At 41.4% G+C, this 18,367-nt stretch overlaps 1 long non-coding RNA gene across 1 annotated transcript in view; it reads left to right on the top strand.

The window, feature by feature from the left end:
- The window catches only part of LOC115079502, an 80,800-nt gene that overhangs the window by 41,155 nt on the left and 21,278 nt on the right, over positions 1-18,367 (top strand). Inside the window, exon 2 of the long non-coding RNA XR_003853299.1 lies at positions 741-854. This is a non-coding gene — a long non-coding RNA (uncharacterized LOC115079502). The remainder of the gene's footprint in view (positions 1-740; positions 855-18,367) is intronic.

Here is an 18,367-nt window from a genome sequence, read left to right as displayed (position 1 = left end):
TCGAGCACTGGCTTCCTTTATTAGAACAGTAGGGAACCAGCACAGATTTACCAGATAATGCATTTTCCACAAAGGAAATTACACAGAAAAGAACATAACATATAAGGCACCTCTGAGAATAGAAATTTCCAATATTGTGGTTTTCTTGTTCCCGGAAAAAAAATTCTCTTTATAGGGAGATTAAATATAAATGGTTTTCGTGCTGTGCAATGATAATATCACTATGTTATCACTATATTTCACAATAATAATATCATTAATTGATTCCACAATGGTATATGTAATATAGTACATCTCTATAATTACTCCATGGCTATATCATAGGACATTACTGCAGTAATTTGCTAATTACCTTGTGCCATTCTTAGATGTTTCATTTGGGTGGAAGAGAGGTCTTTACACTGATGGAAGTCCCAAGTTTGTCCACTTGCTCAGTAAAGAATCTCAGGGAGTATTGTGTAATATGGGAGCCAGTTCCTTGTGCATGCCAATGGTGTCCAACTCACAGTTGTATTGACGCGCACTTTACTGATGGCAGGGTTTCCGCCTAGCTTATCTGGCACCCTTTCCTTTTAGGAAGGGTAGCTTCCAGTGCAGCAGCTTCAGGATGCTCCATGAGAACTCTCCGATAGCTTGGTAGGTGGTGCTCTGGAGCATGTGTGCTTACATTAGATGCACGGCCTGTTCCCTTCGGCTCTATTAGTTGTAACCCCTTTCTCTCATTTTTGTTTCCTTTGCAGATTGCAGCTGGTGCTGAAGGATGGTATGGAAAGTACACTGGGCAGAGAAACGTGTGAAGTCTTCCACCTTGATCTGGCAGCTTGAGACACTGGTGCAATGGCACGGCCACAGAGGTATGTGCTGGGATGACATCGTTCTTCTGTCGTGCCTTCGGCCGACAGGATCAGCTCACCCAGATGTGGCAGTTCTCCATTCTGGGAGTAATGATTTAAGCAATTTATCTGGTCGGCATTTACTAAACGTGCTAAGGAATGATGTTGCCCTCCTCACCTCTTAGCAGAGCTGCCAAGTTACCCAATTCCAAGAGAGAAAAGTTTAGCCAGTCCTGGTTTTGGACTTACACCCCCATAGCAGTGTAGTATGCAAAGTGTTGGATTTTTCCTATTGAACTCTGTTATGCAGGTCCCATAATGCATCAGAAAGCATTGCCAAAATATCCAGGACTGATCTAAAATCTCCCTCTTGGAACAGGGTATCTTGGCAGCTCTGTCTTAGCTACCCAGCACCTGCTCGCTCTGCTCTGAGATAATCTTTAATCGGTAGTTGTTGGGTTGCAAAGATGAATAGGGAAGTTGGGAATTTTGTCATCCAGCATGACGGGTGGCACTTGAGGCACGATTGGGCTTCAGTGGATTGTGCAGATTTTTTCTGGACTGATGGTGTTCATCTCTTGAACATGAATCAATGCTTGTTTTTAAATAATATAAAGAAATATCTAGAGGGGATTCTGTTCAATGGGCTGCATGCATCCATGTAAGCAGAAGTTCTGTACATTTTCATGCACAACACAGCTTTGTAGGGTGGTCTGGGCAAACCTGAGGTGGGTTGCCTGGGCCCTGTGGTAGGATACCTAAGTCTGGTTGAGAGAGTGGTAGATGAAAGGGTCATTCAACAAGAGGCATTAACTGTAAGAGGCGCCCATGGAATAGTTGGCAGCGACTGCCATCGGGCGAGAGGCTCTGGTGTACTGGCAGACCAGAAGATCTCACCTGCTATGTCATAGGCAAGGAGGGCCTGACAGCCTTGCTTGCACAGGGCAGACTATCCAGATGCCCATATCAGGTGCAGGAAGATGCAATGCACAAGCTTGACTGGGACAGGCCTTGTGAGGGGTAGTGAGGGTCCAATGGATATCCTGATCCTTATGGGCAAAATGTTGAGCACATTCTTAGATTCCCTTGCTAGGGTTTACATAAATAAAGCTGTGACCTTTAATTTGCATTTCATATGTGACTGATGTATATATTTCATGAGCTGAGTGTTTTATTGCCACATTGGGGCTTGGTGAAGTTGCGGATGTCCTGATTGTATAATGAGGGAATGAAGAAAAGAGGATTTATATTCAGACAACAACCAACAAGGACTAAATTGCCCAGGCTGGGTAAACAAATAGGCGTGGGAGTAGCTTGCTTATTGCGGTGGTTACTACCCCTAACCATTTAGGCTTGATACTTCACATTGATGCAGCTCCAGCACTGCTCTCTACATCAATGGCGGGGGTGGAAGGAAATTAGAACCAAAAAGTTACCAATAAGGGCCCTGACTTCAGCGGTCAGAGTAACAGATACGTATGAGAAAAATAAGCACGAAAGCTTGCTGGGTAGACTGGATGGGCCATTTGGTCTTCTGCCGTCACTTCTATGTTAGATGAGATTACCTTTTTTATTCTTGCTATGGACTTTTGCGCATACTTGCATGAGTTTTTGTGTGCATTTTTCCCGCGCTAGTCTTATATGTGTATGAAATACCGTGATCAGCGCGGGAAAAATGCACACACAAACCCATTTAAAATCCCGCGGCTGGTTTGCGCGAGTACATGCAAATGGCATGCAAAGGAGGCAATTAACTATTCACTGCCTATACAGGGAGCAGTGCATTGGTTAGTGCGGATTTATGTACATGGATTTTTAGTGCCTGGGATTAAGTTAAATGACATGTTTGGAGGTCGGTTTACTCTATTGCTGGCATTAGTGTGGTTGTGTGTCCGTGCAGCTCTGGGGTAATCATGGATCACCCCTCACTTTTTAACGGATGTTATGGTACATTTTGCGGGCTTGCTGAAGAAATATCTGCTGCATTTCCCGCCCTTACCTGCATCCGCCGGTACAGCTGCCACGCGATCAGACGTGGAACACGAAGGGCCTAGAGGTTTGCTCTGTTCACCTCCAGTCCCAGTCCTGGACTACTGACCTCTTCCCTGTTTTATGAAAGGGAAAGGCCTTCGCCCTGTGAGTCACTTGTGGGTCACCACGTTATAATGCGGGTTTCGGCACGGGTGTCTGCTCGGCTTACTGCATAGGGCCTTGAGTGCGCGCGTGTGTGCACGCATTCTCGCACGTGTTTTGCTTTGGCGCGGATTTTCTGCCTGCATCTCATTTGCATTCCCCGTCCTTTATTTCATTCCCCAGGAGGTGCCTGCTTTTGCCGCTTGCGCTAAAAGAAATAAAATGCAGACAACTAGCACTGATTTCACCACGGGTCTTATTACATCGGCCCTGCAGGACTGGTATGCGATCCAGTGGTGAGTGCACAAAGTTGCATTAGTTCATGCTTGGATCCCTTCCATAACATTTACCCCACTTTTCTATCTTCCTTCATTCTTTTCCCATTTCTTCTTTTCCAAATGCGATGTGGCATATTGTTGCACAATAAATTGGTAGATGTGTCAACCACTTTTTGGTCCTCCGTGCCTGAAAGATGCTACATCAAACCAAATTTTTTTCCTATGTGTGTATCTTCCTGATAGCCAAGACTCCTACATCACACACTTCGGTCTGGGACTGATTATTAGATATAAGTTGGCTGGCAACTATATTCTTATTTATCTTTTTTTTTTTTCCTTTTGAAATAAATCTTGTTTCTAATAGTATTTGGCAATAACTTTATGATGAGTTATAAGCAGGATCCCATAGTTTTCCAGCCACATAAAGCTCGTATTGGAGGATTCAGTTCTGAGTCATTTCCAGTTGACCTCAGTAGACTTACATCAGAATGACAGTCAATAGGTTTTTAATTATAAGTTCCGTGTCTGATAGCAGTTAAAACCATAAAAGCATGTGTTAGAAAATGTGATTTGCTCAGTAAGAGGCGGTATGTCTAGTCTTTGATACTTATTTATTTTTTTTTAGATATATATTAATCACTTTATGTGTAATACAATTAATCTGAAACAGGAGGTCTTGGTTGTTTACTCTTGGCTTCATGTAGATGGTGCCTGAAGAGGCCAGTAAATATGCACTGGGCTTTTTCTGCGACTTTGCGGTTATATTACAATATGTGGGGGATTATATTTGCCAGTGAAATTTGCAGAGCTTGGCACTGCAGTTTATGAGAACTTTTAAGAGGAGAAACAGTTGCATCCAAAAATAGAAATTGCAGTAGTAGTGCTTGTAATGGAATAAAACAATAGCTCAGACGGCCAAATAATTATGGAAAGCAGTGTAACTCATGTGTATTGGGGGACAGACAAAGAAGGTAGTGTCTCTGTGACATAGACAAAGAAAATACAACCAAACTTAAAAGCTATTAAGTAGTCTGTGAAATAACAGGATTAGCAAGCCCCTGGGCCTGCTAATTGGACCCATGGTTATTTTTCCTGGTGGTTCCTATAAGTTTGTCAGTGAAGTTTTGGTTTTCATGTCCTGTGGGAGAAGTTAAGTTGTAAACTGGCTTCGTGGAGCTTTCTTCACTGAAAGGTTTGCCTTGCTTGCAAGCAAAGCTGTTAGTCTCGCTGATTGGCCCAGCAGGGAGGCTCAAATACTGCCCCTTCCAGACCACACAAAAAAACAGGAGGTAAATAATTGCTTTGAGAACTATATTTCTGCCTCCTAAGGTTTACAGCAGCATAAAATAGTGTTCTTCACTTGCAGGAGGGCGCCTTAGACATACTCTGTTTGAGTCGGCGCCATTGAAGTCCAGCTTTTCCTGTCCGTGAAATATTAGCTTGTACGGAAATAATGTGGAATTTATACCCTCTGATACGTCACACTTTGTCTTTTTAAATACCCCAGCATTTATCTGGATATTTTTTTCAGCATGTGCCTTGCTGGCAGACCACAAAGGCCATATTGTTAGCAGTTATCTAGGTGGCTAGCTTTCCTCTTGCCACTGCTGCTTTCCTGTCTTGGGCTGTCTTGTCCTCCCAGATGTTTCTTCCTTTTATTTACTTATTATTTCGGAGAATCGAGTGCAATGAGAAGCAGCAGCAGCAGATAATTTAGTTGGTTTGCTGAAACCAAGGATGCAGTTAGGATCTGATTTACTTTTCACTCAGGAGGACATATTTGTGTTTTAATGTTTTGGAAAGCAACCCTCGTCGGGTTGCTACAACGATTCTAAGTCGACTGGATGCCGCTGGGTGATCCTTATTAGAATTTCTCTGAAGAGAGCATTCAGGCTAGGAATGTCTTTTTTTGCATAAGAATTATGAAAACATAAGAATAAACATATACTAGGATTGCAAAGAAAAGAGTCCTAGGCTTGAGACAAAAAGAATGAACAAACGAACTTAGCAACAGAGAAGTTGATATTACTTACGTTCTAGTGCAGCTGCTTTACATGTCATACCCCTCAAGCATGAAGCCTTCCTAAACTGGTTTTATAGCCTAGCAGTAAATTTGTCATTCCTCTAATCCAATTCAGATTTTAGTGGGAAGATACTTTTGTCTTAATTTTAAAAGACAACGCCTATCCTGTACCTCTGGTAAAAACTTAAAAAAACAAACAAACAAACAAAAAAATCCAACATGGCCTTTTACATAACAACTGATCCCTTTACCTCCCGCCTGCAGTAAAAATGGACAAACATTTCAACAGAACACGATTTTACTACTCTGCTGCTCTCAAATTGCAGTAGGACATTACTGACGAGTAATGACGATGGCTGGTAATGGCAGTTTCAGGAATTAAAAAGCTATTTGGAAGGCAGGTATGGTACATCTTGGTCAAAAGGACATCACCAACGCCATGCTGGTTCCGACCAAGGACCGTCGAGCCCAGCATCCTATCTCCCACAGTACCCGGCAGATCCCAAAAAGTACGTAAGAACATAAGAAATTGCCATGCTGGGTAGTTTTTGGGTACTTGCCAGGTTCTTGTGGCCTGGATTGGCCACTGTTGAAAACAGGATGCTGGGCTTGATGGATCCTTGGTCTGACCCATAAGAACATAAGAACATGCCATACTGGGTCAGACCAAGGGTCCATCAAGCCCAGCATCCTATTTCCAACAGAGGCCAAACCAGGCCATAAGAACCTGGCAATTACCCAAACACCAAATAGATCCATTTATCGTTTGTTATTCACTTCCAGGGACAGCAACAGCTAATAATGTTTCATGACATTTCCTCCAGGAACTTGTCCAAACTTCTTTTAAACCCCGCCATGCTGACTCCTTTATCACATCCTCTGGCAACAGATTCCACAGAGTGATTCTCTTTTTCTTCCCATTCTGCATGTGGTTATTCCTGCCTTGATACGCGGTTATTTAACAAAGAGTATGTATTTATACAACGCTATGTATTACAAAGGCCTGTTTAAAATAAACAAAACGACATAAAATAAATGCTTGAGCAATAAGCTGACTTTGTGCACATACGGGTACATTTTAAAAGGAACGTGCGCGTGTGCCCATAAACATGTGTATTGCAGCGTGAGCAAAAATACGCCTCATTTTATAAAGTGCACACATAGCATTTAAAACACTGTTGCCGCGCGTACTTCTACAGCCCGCACGCATGTAATCTTGCGCACTCGGGGGTAGAGGAGAGAGAGAGAGAGAGACTGACTCTCTCATATATAGGTACCACTCTAGTGGAGCACTTTGAATTGGGGTGGGTTAGGGGAGGGTGGTATTGCAGACACATTCAGAGGTATTCATAGTATTTATTTATTTATTTATGTATTTAACAGTTTTTCTATACTGACATTAAAATGCACATCATATCGGTTTACATTATAACAATGAAAGTAATGGAAATGGAAAGTTACAATGAACAGGGGAAGGGGAAACAGGACAACCCATAAATAGAAAGAGTGAGTAAGGGAGAGGCGAGTGTAACAGTGTAGTATTAGCATTTTTCGGAATTTTAGGGGACATGGCTCAAGGCGGAGATGGGGAGGGGGGTAGGGTATCCCAGTGGGTGGGGCCAGCAATCGAAAAGGCACGATCTCTTGTGGCTGTAAGATGGGCTTTCTTAAGTGGGGGGATTTGCAAAGTGCATTTCCGGTTCGTTCTAGAAGGTCTGGAGGACTGGGTAAGTTTAAGTGGTTCACTTAGCCATGAGGATTTTTGATTGTAAATGGCTTTGTGTAAGATGGTATGGGTTTTAAAAAGAATACGGTATGAAATGGGGGGAGCCAGTGTAATTCCTTCAGGATAGGGGTTATGTGGTCAGATTTACGAGCATTGCTAATTATCCTTGCTGTCGCGTTTTGGAGTATCTGTAACGGTCTGATAGTGGATAGGGGGAGGCCAAGGTAAAGGGAGTTGCAGTAATCAAGTTTTGAAGATAAGGTAGCTTGAATGAAGTTTTGAGATCATGTGTGTGGAGAAGGGGCTTGAGTTTTTTTATGAACATAAGTTTGTAAAATCCCCCTTTTAAGACCGATGTAATATGGTTTTTCAGATTTAGGTGTGTGTCAACTAGGACGCCAAGATTACCATCACATATCATGGTATATGGTTTTAACATTGGCATCAGTGAAGAATTATAGTCCTTATAATCTTATAGTCCTTATAAGTGATGAAAAGTCTAACAAGAGGAGTTGATTTTACACTGCAGTGCTAGCTGCATTGCACAAATCTACTCCTTTTCATCACTTATAAGGGCTATAACTTTTGCCATGTGTGCAATTTTATCTGTCTACATGCCATTTTGAATTTAGAGGCTGGTTAGATGAGAGCGCTGCTTGGCTAATTTCCTGACTAATCGGTTTGCATATTTTTAGTGACCTCATTTTCTGCTCGACTATTTTAATGGAATAGATCAACAGTGCTATCATTAACACACCATACAGTACTGCCAGCTAAAAATTAGACATAAAAATAAGCGTACATGAGTAATCTTTTCTCCCCAAAAGGGAATTATATTGCAAAAGTCATTGTGTTAGAAATTTGTCATACTTGTTTATAAGACCTAGTAACCATCACATATCATGGTATATGGTTTTAACAACAAATCAAAGAATGATTGTGGTGGAGGTAATGTTTCCCTTAGACACCTGCTTTCACTTATATCGTTTATTTTGGAGAGCAGTATCCGTATGGAAATACTGAACTAGAAAACATGATGGTGCTCGGCACCTGGCTCGCTGGCAGAGAATGCGTGGGAGGATTTCTAACTTGCATATGAATCAGTTTCATTTTTCTTATGGTTATTGATGAGCTGTCCAAGGCACTCTATCCTCTTAGATCTAAGAGTAAGAAATGCTCCATTTAGAGCGCATTAAGGGGCTGTTTATAAATGATTCCACGTGAGCTGTTTGTGTACCGTAAAATCTCACTATACCATGGGCATTGCATAAAAGATGGTTTTATATCGATATGACTGTGTGCTCATTCATGTCTGCAAGAAAATTAGTTCTGGCTCTTTAAATGCTCGTCAACACATGGCAAGATTTGCTCAATCTTTGGTTATTGCTACCGGACTTTGCGTAGTAAAACACAAGAATATAAATAGTGCCATGCTGGATCAGACCAATAGTCCATCAAGCCCAGCATTCTGTCTCCCACAGTGGCCAGTCCAGACCACTTGGAAGTACTCAGCATCGCCTAATGGGGAGATCCATTTCACTTCAAAGTTGCCAGGACCTTTTCCTATCAACCACTGCCTGCATTCCACATACTGTGGACCTGCCTGTTCTTGTCGGCCAAGTGCATTACTCTGCCAGTGTCCCCATCAATGTTCCTCTGCAGCTGCTGTGCCCACTTGCTTAGGTTTTTATATTCGTCCATAAAATCAAATGCCTGCAGTATAATCACAAATGGACATAATTTGGTTTCATCTCTGAAAAAAAAAAAACTGCAACAAATCTCTCTTTAGTCTACCTGGTAAGAATATTAAGTAACAGAAGTGCAAGCACCAGCCACTCTGGCCTATATAGCTACCACCACATATTCAGTGTGATTACCCAAGTTTCTTAAAAGTCAGAAAATATTGCAGATCTCGGGGAAACTGTCCTTTTAGAACACAGATAAATCTCCTCCATGGAAAACAGCCAATTTCAAATAGCAGTAAAGAAAATCCAATTTGTCTTGTGCTTGGTTGGATGTTGGAGAACATCTGCTTTGAGTCTACTTATTGTTTCTCTCTTACAGTCCCAAGTGCCAACATATGTGAAGCTCCCCTAAGCTTATTCCTGAGGAAAAAAATTCTTAGAACCGAGTGAACTTGAAGGTTCTCTGATTAAAACAGTTCTTTCTGGGTCTAATATAATTATCTAGCATGATAGCAAAATGCAATAGATTTCTAGCATATCAAGGAGATGCAGTATTTTTGCAGTCTTTTATTTTTTTGATCGTAAGAATTAATGATGTGCTTGCCTGTGGCACATATCTAGCATTGATTGGAAGGCTAAAAATCCTACAGCTCCAAAGTCCTGGATGTAGCTCGAATTTCCACTCTCTTCACATTGCTCGGAGATGCTTGGACACATCCATTGCATGGACAATGGCAGGGTTCCCAAAGAAAGCCTATGCGGGGAGCTAGCCTCTGGCGAAAGGCCAATCATCAATCTGCACCCACAGTTCAAGGATTACAGGAAGCAAGTCCTTAAGGCTTCTGACCTTCACCTATTAACACCTGGGAATCATCTACTCAGGACTGCAGACGCTCGAAACGTGGGCTCCAGCAAAGCCTTAAAAAAATATGAGAACAGGATAACACAGACAAGAGAGCTACCAGGAAGAAAAACCACAATTCTGACATAAAGTAAATATATTCAGTTTTTGCTGCCATCAGTGCCACAGAAACCACCATTTGCACATAGGTTTTTAATTTTTTCAGGCACAGAAGATGCTCCCTACCAGAAGACTGAAAATACAAGAGAGGACAAATATCAGTTATCTTTCAAGATTGAAAGGGCCTAAGAAGAGAAGACTGATGCATTAAACTTTCTTCCCCATACAATGGAGCGAATTCTCAAAGGAATTCTGTGTGCACAATTAGCTTGTCCTTGTGTGCATGCTATTTTATCATCAAAGATATGTGAATATGTTTGGCTTCACATGCACACTTACCTGTTCAAAAAAGGGGAGGGGCATTCCAGGGCAGGGCCTAGAGGAACATGAATAAGTTGCTATTATAGACTACATTAGGCAACTTATTTGCGCAATTTTTCACCTAATTTTCTAGCACAATTGTTATCAGCTATTGATTGGGTGGGAGGTCTGAGTGAACTGGAGGGAGTTGAGGCGGAAGAATTAGGGGGTCTCTATGATCTGGAGAAGAACTGGGTGAACTTGTGGAGATATTGGGAAAATTGGTGATTTCAATTACATGCGCATGTTTTAAAATACACAGACTTACACACAGAAATCAGGGTTTTACATAAGCAAGTAATATTTGTTTTTCGCATGGAAAATATACACAAGTATGTTTAGAAAATAGGTAGGAAAGGTACGTGCTTTCAATGCGTAAGTTGGGGGTTAGGCATACACATATTTTATAATTTGCATGTACCTGATATGCGTGGATTATAATACTGTATAGATCTGTGTGCAGCCATATATGTAATATATGGGGCTGCATAGAGTTTTTTTGAAAGTTGCTCTCAATATGCTCAGCAATTCATTCTGGGTGGTGCGGACAGGGCGCAGTCCCTGGCTGACACATATGACACGGGTACCAGGTCTCGCCTCATGGTGCTTGCCTGCACTGCTTGGTGGGCAGGGGTCAGGTTATGCGTGTCGTGGGGGGGGGGGGGGGGGAGGTGAATATAGGAGTAGCTGGTTCTGCAGGGGAGGTGTTGTCCGTTGGTGTCCTGCAGCTTTTGAACCAAGTGATAGTGAGGTGGCTGTTGCTGATTGGTTCAGACCTGCAGGGGATCATGGGGACATGGTAACAAATTTGGGTACCCTGGTTTCTAGCAGTCATTACCGCTAAACGTTTTGCTGTGGGGGCAAGCAGCAACCCTCCCTCCCACCCTCTAATTTTCACAGATTGTCCAGTGATGTGGAGGTGGTGGGATACCCGAGATTAGTTAATTTACTGGGTCACATTGCCCAGCCAGCCAGGATAGTTGGTGGGTGAGTGATGGGAAATTGAGTTTGTTAGAGCGATTGGGTGCAGTCACTTGGGAAGGTGGGTCCTTGCTTGGCTGTGGCGGGGCGCTGTATTGAGGCAGCAGGTTGGCCTGCGGGTGGATGCATCTTGCTGGGGTGTGGTGGATGACCCACCAGGGCTGTAGACTGTGAGCTCAGGTTTTGTGTTATTATGGTGTTGATAAAGTTGTGGCCTTTTTGATCCCAACCTATCTGTCTTCATCTTATTTATTTGGATGTTTTCTAAGGAGGGTGACGGGAAGAGGCGGGGATCCTGGTTGCCCGTGTTAGGTTCTTCCTCAGCTGTAGGCAATAAATAAACTGATGTTTTTAGATGCAGAACCTGATAACTGCAGAATATACATAAAACCCAATGTATTAGAAAGGTCCTTTACAAAAGATCACCTGTGAATATTATAATGCAGCAAAACCAAAGTAATGTTTTATATAAAAAGAAGACAAAAACAAAGTTGAAAGAATAGGGGACATGTGCCCTGTTTTCTGTTTCTGTCCATTGGCAGAGGTCCTAAGATATATCTGGTTTTGTGTTTCTTATAAAGCACGTCTGTACCTCTGAAGTGCCATTCATGACATGTGATGCCTCAGTTTTACAATATGCACAGATTGTACTGATTTACATGGAAAAATATATACATAAAACTAATATAATTTGTTGGCAGTGCATTCGTTGTCCCTGGGACGCTAATAACTTTTATGTCGCATTCCTTTTTTTCAAATCGCTAGATTCAGTACATGTATTTTATGTGTTGAACGCCAGACTTGTAGATTTTTTTTTCTTGGCTGTCTCTGCGCTGTTTGGAGCTCTATTCTCTAGACAGGACTGCAAGGTGTCTCCTGTCGTGTCCATTCGCTGTGGCAGAGTAAAAGAGCTGCAATCTGATTTTTGGAAGAGTGTTATTATGAAAGGAGCCAGCCTAATTTGGCATCGGCTGAGTAAATTTGAACCCTCCAGTTATGATTTATATATACATTTGATTTCATCTTAATTTAGTATCATTGGCTCCCAGTTACCAGTGCGCATTTTTTATTTTTGAGTGGACTTAATACAGTTTGAGTGAATTTTCGAAGGTGTTACGCGCAAAAAAGTAGCACATCTTGTAGCAAGTTTCAAAAGCCCATTTATGCATGTAAAGTCCATTTATGCTCTAAAACCTTTTGAAAATAGCAGTTTTCAGAAACCCATTTATGCATGTAAAATCTTTTGAATATTGCCTCCATTTCATGCACAATATATGGACTATGATTATAATTGGCACATGATTTTCAGAAGGGATGAGAAGTGGTCCTGATTGTTATCGCCTCCATAATGATTGTCCTTATACGCATATTGGTTGTCATTTTTTATATGAAATAAGTGAATAATTTGTTTTTTGTTTTTGTTTTTAATTTTTGTTGTTTCATCTGTGTTAATAAAGCAGGAATGATACTGGGCAGGCTAGTGTGGCCTTATAATCATTATCTGCTATCAGATATCATGTTTCCATGTTTCCATGTTTTGTAATGTTGCGTGATAGATAATCTGTTTTCATTCTTGGTCCATTTTTCTTTTAAAATGCTAGTGGTGCCTCATTAACATCTGCAAAATACAGTACCTGGGCACTTTGCTCGAGTTTTAACACTAGTCTGTATTCATCTGTGAGTTAGTTAGGCCTTTGGAATGGAAGCCCTTCCGAACAGTACAGAATAATCATCAGTGATGTATCTATGTACGTACGACATTCTAAGTTTAGCTAACAATGCTGACTACACATTGCCATTTGCTGTTCTACCTATCCTCAGAAAACTCATTTTTTGTTAACATAGGATGCGTCTGAAACTTGGTACTGCAAATGTCAAGATCAATATTAGTTGCAGCCTGCACACTGCAGTTCTCTTGACAGTATTCGTATTATTAATTCCTTAGTAACATAACAAATAAAAGTATGAGCTGAAACTATTTGGGAAATGCTATTAGGCTCCATGGAAAGTTTGGTTTTCCTCTTTTATTATAAGAAAAACAAAACAGAAAATGTTACTTTTATGTAAGTTAAAAAAATCCAATAAATTATGAAACAAAAATACACAAAAATGAGTTTCTAGGTAGCTGGAATGAGTTTTGTTTTTTCACTAGCTGAAATCTGTAATAGATTTGTGGTGAAATGAGTATTGTTATTGGACTAATACAGGTTCTTTCATTCTCTTCCCCATCTTTCTCTCACTCCCTCTCTCTCTCTCTCTCTCTACCTCCCAGCCCATCACCACCAGTCTCTCTCGCGTTCTCTTTGTCCACCATTTTCTCTTTCTCTCCCCCCTGGGGAGAGGGAGAGAGATAGTTAATGTGCAACACTGACCCTTAAATATAGTGTACACAGTTATAAGGTTCCAGAGGAGCACTGTTGCATAGTCCCTGGCTGAGCATTGTTGCTTAATGACTGGACTAGAGTAAGTGGATATAAAGTAAGGGAACCCGTCTGGGTAGTTGCAAATGGTCATCCTCCAGACCAGCCAGCAAGGGGTTAACATTCTATGACTGTATCACCTGACCCTGCTGGACAGGGGTGGAACTGTAAGAGTTTCCTACATAGATTTGTAACCTGAACTAGTCAGTTTGACTTTGCCTGAGTGTGCTACTCCTCATCCTTCATGTTATTGTATCTGGTCATTCCAGCACAACCCCGCATGAAGAGAACCATGTAACAATGGATATAATATTTATTATTTCTCTATCCCAGTTTCCCAAGTAAAGTATCTTTGACACAGAAGAATGCTGAGTTACTTCTACTTCACAGAAAGTGTTCAGCATCAAGAGTATGTGTGTGTGAGATCCCTGCTCCGCGTACCTTGTTCTGAACCTGAACAGCAAGATTGGGTAGACTGGTGCCACTCTGAGAACAGGTTATGGGCCCAGAGAAGGCTGTGGAAACAGAGAGAATAGGTTCTGAATCAAGCTGTGCTGATCCAGGTAGACACTGAAAGCTGCAAGCCCAGGTTGATTACTGATATAAGCCTGAAGTAAACTGCAGAGCAGAGCTGGTGCTCAGGAGAGACAAAAAAACTTGAAGCGGGCACCCTTTTGACTTTGCTAAAATGAATTGTGAGTAGAACAAAGAAAGTTAACTAACTCAAGGAGCATGTTTTCTAGCATGGACTCCGAAGCAGCTGTAAAGAAACTAAATGCAAGCAGCACTGGTTTTTTTCATGGTGAATTGATATCACTGTGGGGTAAAGTAAGGGACACAGGGCTGGGAAGACTGGATAGTCCCAAAGCAGCTCACAGCGCCACCCACAGGCTGGAGGATAATTTGGCAACGGATTCTTCTAGAATCATTCAATAATCAATCATTATGAAGGATCAACTTGTAAAAGCCTGCAGTTAAAATATTCTTTGGAATTTGCAAAGGTCACAGCAAGCGAATATGCTGGTTTTGTTTATATATATAAAAAGCACATCAAATGCATGAGTCGTTGGCCAAAATGAGGAGTTCTCTCAGTTGTTAGCACACTGATTTTTGTAATTTTAAAATTCAAATGGACACATACACTAAGGAAAGATCACATTGTCAGAGTGCACTAATGGTTGGAGTAAGCTAGTTTATTCTTTGAACAACTGTTTTGTTGGTATTAAAACATGGGACCCTCTTCTGCTCACAACATATGGAACATGAATGATAATGGTGCTGGTTAATTGAACCGGCTCATCAGCCAAAAGCTCATGGTGGACCACAGATACTTGGAAATGAGTTCTGTCAGAAAAGAACATCGAAGAAGGGATAACCCAGAAAAATCTCTGGATAGGATGAGAATGATCAAACGTATACAAAAAGTATCTTCAAAGTATACCATGTGCAACCAGGCAGTTAATAATTTATTTACTAAATTCCAGCACTTTGAAAGAGAATTACATCATTTAAGGGTCCCAGATGTTTTATCACATTTACTAATTCCAACTCTTTGATTTGTTTAAAATTACTAGAACCTTAAAATACCCATTCTAGTGCATAAGATAAATGGACCATGTGCTTCACATCATTAAGTAATATAAACATACTGTGTGTTTGTGTATATATATATATATATATATATATATATATATATACATACATACATACATGTATATTTTTTTTCCATTTAGAAAACTGTTTTGTCTATTATCCTATGCTCGGAATTTCCTGATGGTTAGATCACCTCCTTGGTTGCTGTGAGTCTGGTGACTTTTCTCCAAGTGCTTTCTGTAAGTAAATACCGAGGTGTAGTTTGGTTGCAGTAGTTACAGATTGCTCCCATGACTCCGGAGCTCTTCTAAAGCATTGCAGGATTTCTGATTTGGACTCGGGACTTGATTCTCCCCAAATATTTTTGTCCTCTAAAGAGAAGAGTAGAAAATCATCCCAGAGAGCAAATGTCAATGCAACATATATTCCGCCAAGGAAAAAAAAATCATCAAGGACTTAAAAATATTCAGAGCACGCTGGAGGAGTAACCCCCGGACCTGCCCACAAACACTGAGTCACCCAAATGCTGGGGGGGGGGGGAGGTGCAAAGTTCTATTTCATTATAGCGTCATTTTCTTATTTCTGGCAGTTTTCATTCTGTTGCTTTCTTTTTTAAAATTTCTGTTCCGTTCTGTGTTTTTTCGTTTTTTTTTTTTTTTTTTTAAGAAAGAGCATTTCATTAAAAAAAAAAAAAATATGCAGCAGCCAGCCCTGGCCTTCCCTCCCCACCACAAAAACCAATCCTGCTGGACCTTTTTCCCGTCCCCTCGGCTTACCCACCCAATAGCGAGCATCTTCCCAGAGCAGGAGTGATCCCCCAGCTGCTACTGCCTCATCAGTGCTCTGTTCAAACTGAGGTTCATGGGCTCAGAGACAGCCCCCCCTTTTGTTTTTTTTGGTGGAGTTACATCTGCACCTCCCTTAAGCGGCAGCTCCGTGCAACAGAATGAGAACCCGACAGATTGTGCTCCCTCACGTGCTTGGATAGTTGCACCAGGCAGGAATACTGGGATGCAGCGTGGTCAGGTAGTTATGAAAGGAGACGCGCCCTTTGCCGGAAAAAGAAGCCCAAAACATGCAAGATTTAAACTACTTTTATTAGAAAGTATTTATACACTGAAAACACTTTAAAAAAAACAAAATATGTGGAGTGTAGCACAACTGAGTCGGTCCTTAAAGTTTCTTTAATTTCATATATCTTTGACAAGACCCCTGGGTTTAAAATGGATAAGGTAATATAATTCACTTGATAGTCCCCCCAACACGGGTACTGCATTTTGCCCCACAGGCTGTGTTGGGAGGGACAAGAAAGTCAAGTTCATATGCTAGAAAAGAAACAAATATTTCCAATGTAAGGACAAAAAAGGGTACGGTACCTACAGCACAAAATATGACAATAAACATATCTCTCAAGAGTCCATTCTGTTTTACATAGAAGTCTTTTACAAGCACTCGATTCATCCTAAGCTATTTAATGATGCCGCAAAACGGTGCCAAAAAAATTAACCAATCCCTTGTGATTCAAGGATATGGGAAGTGACCAATCCCTTGTGAATGAAGAATGCCAATCAAAGCAGGAGTCTGACGTCATATCTCGCAGTAATTTTCAATGTATAAAACAAAACAGGTAACCCCCTCTCACAGCTCAGAGTTACAGTTTCAAAAATATATAAATGTTAAAAACAAATGTAAACACATTGGGCATAACACGTTAATAGGCGAATACTATAAGCGGTTTATAGATAGCTCCTCGAGGCATTGTAGGAGCAAGAACTGTCGTCTTGTCTTAGAGTAAAAACATCTCTGCACAGCGATTGTATAAACAAAGAACCAGAAAGTAATGCCTACATCACTTGTCGGGAAGATAATGGAGATAATGCCATTCACTAAGAAGGGGGCACATTCATTAAAAAAAGTACCCATTCTATTTCTGAATTAAGGCCGTATGGAGATAGAGTCTGAAGGGTAAAAATCCATTTCTGCTCCCTCTGAAGTAGCGTCTTAGAAAAATCCCCATCCCGGGAGAGGGGGTTTAAAACATCAATAGCAAAAACTTGGGGATGAGAGATAGATAGAATTGGCCGGCTGTCAACCAGTGCGTAACTAAAGGAGCCTCTTCCCATGAGATCCGAACGCAAGAACGATGTTCTATGATCTGGGTCTTAAGCATTCGCATCGTCTTGCCAACATAAAACTTCCGACCTGGGAAATGATGGCATAGATGGTGCCCGTTGAATTTTCAGAAAAGACCATTTCCATGCATAAAGCGATGTTTTTGCTCATGGAAACGCTTGTAAACAATTTCCCTCAACGGGCTTAAAATAGGAGGAGGGACTAAAGAGCACAAGTAGGAAAAGAATCGCAGAGCAGGTCGCTCGAACACTGGAGGTGAGAGGAACAACAGGGCACGAGTCCCTTCCATCAAACCCCCGCCCCCCTCCTCCCCAAAAAAAGCCCCAAAATAAGCTACCTGCGAGTTCCAAAGAAAATAAAACAAGGCCAAACCCGTGGTAAATAAGCGAGGTTGGCAACGCTGATTGGAAGCGAGCCCCATCCTACTGGCGCTGCTTCGGCACATCTGACCGCTGTACACCTCTGCTGCATCAATCAGCAGCCCTTTTTGTAGGGCTCTATTCAGCAAGGAATTTTCCTGAAAAGCTTTTATTTATATTTTTTCTCGGGTTTCGCCAAGAAAAATGATGTTTCCCAACTGTCAGCACAACTGGGGCTTGTTATAAAAACAGTTCTGTTTCGGGAGAGTTGGGAAAACCACAGAAGTAAAAGAGGTATAGAGATGTGTGAACGCGGTACACTTTTTCCATTTCGGCTTGCTGTTATGCTGTTTACTTTTGGCTCACACATTCTACCTCCTGAGCAAAGTTCCTCCAAGCCTAACGGTCTCCTTGGGAAAAAAATAAAAAGGGGGGGAATAAAAAAAATTTGTTTTTGCTAATAGCTAAATAAGCATAACAGGGCTGTGATAAAACTTAGTAACTTGGCAGTTGTTTGACCCCTTAACCCACCCTGTCTGACTAGCGTTGTGGTAACATAGTAACAGAGTAGATAATTACAAATTATCATCCGGTCTGCCCAGTTGAGAATCTTCCACTTTGTGCAAATCTCTGCGACACCATAGATTCTACTTCATCTCTGGTCAATCCCACATCTGTATCTCATCACCCCTTAGAGCTAGGTACATTTTATGGCTAGGCAAGGTAAAGAGAAAATGACAAAAGGTATTCAACACGGCTTAAAATATCATTTGGAAGGGCTGTGGAAGATGGATCCATTGGGGCCTTGTCTCATTCCCAAAAGCCCTTAAGCCTAACCCCAAGGGGCCAATGTGCTAAGTGCAGTAACACACATTAATTCGG

This window comes from Rhinatrema bivittatum, chromosome 17 (assembly GCF_901001135.1).
Source record: "Rhinatrema bivittatum chromosome 17, aRhiBiv1.1, whole genome shotgun sequence".
NCBI classification, from domain to species: Eukaryota; Metazoa; Chordata; class Amphibia; order Gymnophiona; family Rhinatrematidae; genus Rhinatrema; species Rhinatrema bivittatum.
The sequence above is the reverse complement of the archived record's forward strand: the minus strand, read 5'-3'. Positions and strand labels throughout refer to the sequence as shown.